This window comes from Choloepus didactylus, chromosome 17 (assembly GCF_015220235.1).
Source record: "Choloepus didactylus isolate mChoDid1 chromosome 17, mChoDid1.pri, whole genome shotgun sequence".
NCBI classification, from domain to species: domain Eukaryota; kingdom Metazoa; phylum Chordata; class Mammalia; order Pilosa; family Megalonychidae; genus Choloepus; species Choloepus didactylus.
Genome location: NC_051323.1, coordinates 19,087,405 through 19,092,088, shown reverse-complemented (window position 1 = coordinate 19,092,088; position 4,684 = coordinate 19,087,405).

The window sequence follows — 4,684 nt, the reverse complement described above, 5'->3', positions numbered from 1 at the left end:
TATGGGAACTGGGAGACCAGTTGACCGGTGACCTGGGGTCTGTTAGAGAGGAGGGAGGGAAAGGAGCCGGGGTGGGGGCAGATGACAGATGTCTTTGAAGAACGGAGGCTGAGGAACCCACACTTACAGGGAACTTCTCTTCTGGGGATGAGTGTCTACACCATCAGTCCCCTGTCCTCAACACCAGGCTTCTGAACCTGCTCAGAGTCTTCTGAGTCTTCCTCCAGACCTCTCCCCAGCCACTGATGCCACCAACACTCAGGCCACCCTACAGGGGATCCAATAAGAGGTCAAGAGTCCTCTCCTGCACAACCTTCCACCACCGCCCCCCACCCTTGACCTGGCTGGATTTCCTAGCAGTCCTCTTAATTAATCCACTTCCCCATGAGCTGGTGAGCATCTACTGTAGGGGGACATCATAAGGGCTGCTCCAAAGACTTACGAGCGGTGCAGGGGAGACAGACACAGGTGGCGCAGTTCCTGCAGGGCCAGGGTGGCTGCCTGGGGGCTCACTCAGAGGCCCAGCATTCAGAGACTCCATGCACTGCCCCTGCCCTGCTTGGTTGCACTCTCTGCCCCTCTGCCCACTACCAAGTGTCACTCTCTCCGGTCACTTAGTTAAAATGCCTGAGGGAGAATCCCACTGGGCCCCCAAATCAAGGTCATCATCAAGCCCATGGTGACCTTCTCCACCCATCTAATCAGCTGGGGCCAGGAGGCTGACCCAGGACAGCGGGGTCTTCATGGAGGTTGAAAATTCTTGCACACGTGTAGCTGTTTCTTCATTTAATATACTATTCCACAAATACTGTTTCTGAAATTTCTTTTGTTTTGCTCTTATTGGTTTTTGAAAACCACAAATTTAGTAACATGGCCACGATTTATTGGAAATAAACCTTTATTCTGATGTAGTAAGGGAAAATGTACTACCTGAATTACCATGAACTTTTTTTTTTTCCTTAAAAACATTTTTTTTTTTCACTTTGAAATCTTTGGGGACTACTTTCTGGCATAATTTCCCTGTTCTGTCCCAAATGGCTTTGAAATACTTACTGCTTCTCTCAGATGACAAACCTTGGAATATTGCTTCTTTATTTGATGGCAAAGAGGAAAATGTCTACAGCCCCGGTTAGAAGCTCTTTAGACAAAATGTCGGCAATGGTTGCCCATTGTTTAAAATTTGTAAAAAAGAAGGTAAATTCAAATCTGAAAACCAACATCTGCCAAGACCCACTGCACCAGCCACCTGCGTGCTTCAAGAATAGCTTGATACAATTTCCCATGCTTTAATCTGCAGAAGCCCCACAATCACAACCAATAATCTAACAAGTTTGCAACAACGTCGGAGCTTTCTGTATGTTATGCCTTCACATCGCTTACAAATGTTTTGAAAAATTGCCAGCTTTTCAGAGATGCATGAATAGTGTCATACAAAGAAATGACAGTACTGAGATCACTGAGGAGCTCTTTCATATCCCGACAAACCTCAACACCATTAAACCCCTAAGATGTGCATGACAATGTGTGTAAAAAGCTCTTGGCTCATCCTCCATAAACGTTGTAGCAACACCAATGAATCTTCCATTTGTGTCAGCAGATCCAGTGTAGACATAGCCATGCATTTTAATATAAGCAATTATATGTAGTTACATATGTATAAATACATAAATATTATTATCAAAATAATCGGTGTAAGTGTCTTCCAATTATCTTATCCCCATACATGGCACTATCATCCTAATTAAGATGGCCTCTGACATTTTCTTCAGGGACCTTCCACAGACTGAGAGCTAGGCACTGAGTCCTACCATGTCTTATGATTTCGTTATGGAAACAACCCATCTTTATTATTATAAAAACAATCCATCTTTATTATTTCATTAATAATTCTAAATGCCAGCTATATGCCTGGCACTCTTCTAAGTGCTTTGCATGTAAATACTGACTGAATCCTCCCAACAAACTATAAGGCACATTCTGTGATCATTCCCATTTTTCGGTAAGGAACTGGCACTGAAAGTTAAGTAACTTGCCCAATTTCCACGGTTAGTAAGTTTGCACAATTGGAAGAAATCAACTTACATTAGTTGCAAGTTTTTTTTTATATTTCTCTTTGATTTCCAACTCAAAACACTTGCCTTTGTTCACAAATTAGATTCTCTCTGCCAATGATAGACACGGTTTTCCCAGAAATAAAGTATTTTTAACTTCAGATAAAGCCTACTTTTCTCAATAGGTTTCAATTAATCAAACCATAGTCTGCAACAGGCAATGTCACCAAAAAGTAGTTGATTATTACAAAAATACACCAGTTATAAACGCACTTTGCATCTTTTTCTGGTTTTCGGAAAATTTCCAGGAATCTTTTCATTTCAATTGTTCTTTTCACTCCTGAATTTTTGCCAGCAGAACCAGAATGGTTAACAGAATTGTAATTGTTTATAATGCTCTGTCCCATCCATTTAAAAAATCTGATGACTATGATTTTAAAAAACATTTTAATTTGCCTTGAATTTTTTGTACTTTGAAGGTAGGTTTGCGTTGATAAGCCCATTAGTTCCTTTCACAAATTTCAAGCCATGTGCAGAATCCTGCCTTTGAAATGTGTTACTCTCTATACCAGGCCTCATGTCAACCCTGATTAACTCTTGATGATAAAATATGTGATTATGCCTCGCTACTACAATTGGCATCATAATTTGATGATAAACTCTTGGAAATTTTTGTGAAAACTAGAAACTCAAACTTTTGTTTTGACATCACTTTTTGAATTCCTGTGATCTAAGTATTTATTTAGAATTGCTCAGTGATTGTGTTCCATCTCCAAGAAGAGAATGCCAGTGACAGATTCTCTAACACTTCTTGTTATGACACTTTCCATGTTTTCTCAGTTATTTTCTAACCAGATTAATGTCCCAAAGCAGGGCTCTTTCAGTCCTAGTGGCTTTCTTCTGCTATAGCCCTATAAACCATGGATTCAGTAAGTTTGTACCAACTACAGTTTTTACTAAGAAATCATTAGTAGTTTATTTCACTGTAAATTTTTTAATTCTATTTTTTTTTTATCTTTTACTGATTTGGAAGTAATACTCCCATTTCTACTCCTTTGGTGGTTACCCTAGAAATTTTCAACATGCACATTTAACTTCTCAAAATCTAAAGTTAATCACTATCTTCACCTTCCTGCAGAAAAACGTATGATCCAAGTATGCTTTAGCTTTGGCCACTACCCTGCCCCAATTTATTTGCTATCGCTGTTCAATATCTGGTTCTACATTTTTAGTCCCACAAAGCATATATAACATTAAGGTTTTATACAATCAGTATTTATTTATTTTAACCTTACTTACCATTCATCCTTTCATTTCAGACTTTCCTTCTGCCTAAAATTCTTTTAGTGAGGGTCAATTGGTAAAATTTTCATTTTTTTTGATCTGAAAAAGTCTGTATTTCACTCTTATTCTTGAAAGATACTTTTTGCCAGAAATACAATTCTGGGTTGTAAGTTATTTTCTATCAACACTTTGAGGATATATCCCACTCTCTCTGGCATCCATTATTGAGAGTCAGCTCTCAGTCCAATTGTCATCACTTTGTAATAATCTGTCTTTTCTCTCTGACTACTTTTAGGATCTTTTTTTCTTAAATGTATTGCAATTACATTGTGTATGTGTTGGTTTTTTTCATTTATGTTGTTGGAATTAGGTGGGCTTCACTAATTCAAGGACTGATGCCATTGATCAAGTTTGAAAAATTAGCTCTTTAAAAAAAGCCTCTTCTCCATAACCTCTATTCTTTCCCTCTAGAACTCTGATTAGATAGATGATCGTCTTTCATACACAGCCCTTCATCCCTCAACCCCTCCTTGATACTTTTTACACCTCTTTCTCTCTCTGTGTGTGTTGCATTCTGGGTTATTTCTTGAACTCTTCTGGTTCATTAATTCTCTCTTCTACTATGTCTAATCTTCTAACTTATACATTTGATAATAAGCGGTTTTCTTTGTTTAAAGTGCAGTATAAGCTACATACCACAAAATGCATGAATCTTAGGTTTACATCTTGATGAGTTTTTGCCTATGTGTATATCCATGTAACCCAGATTAAAATATAGAACATTTCAGAACCTCAGAAAGTCCCTCCGTGCCACGACCCTGTCAATAATCCCTAGGAGGTAACCACTATTCTAACTTCTATCAATATTGATTAATTGTGCCCATTCTACAGCATCCTTCAAATGGAATCTTACAGTACACACTCTTTTGTGTCTGGCTTCATTGACTCAATTATGTATTTGAGATTTATCATGTTGTTGCAAATATCAATAGTGCATTCCTTTTTAAAATTGCATTCCTACCCTCTCCAGCTAAGCAGCCCTTCTAGTTACTTTATTTCTGGGAGAGGAGTAGTAGACAGATAGATTGCCTGGTGTATCTTCTATTAAATAGGACTACATAAGTATGTTTCCCTTGCACACTTTGATTTGGAGAATTGATGCCAGTTGGCAATAGTTCACTCAGCTTAGATTGCAATGCAAAGGGGGAGAGGGGTACACAACAATAATAAACATAAAAACTTGCTGAAAAAAAAAGAAAAAGAATTTTAATTAAATTTTTTTTTAAATTGCATTCCATTGTATGAATCTAGCAATTTATTTAATCATCCTGTGGTTGATAGGCATGTAG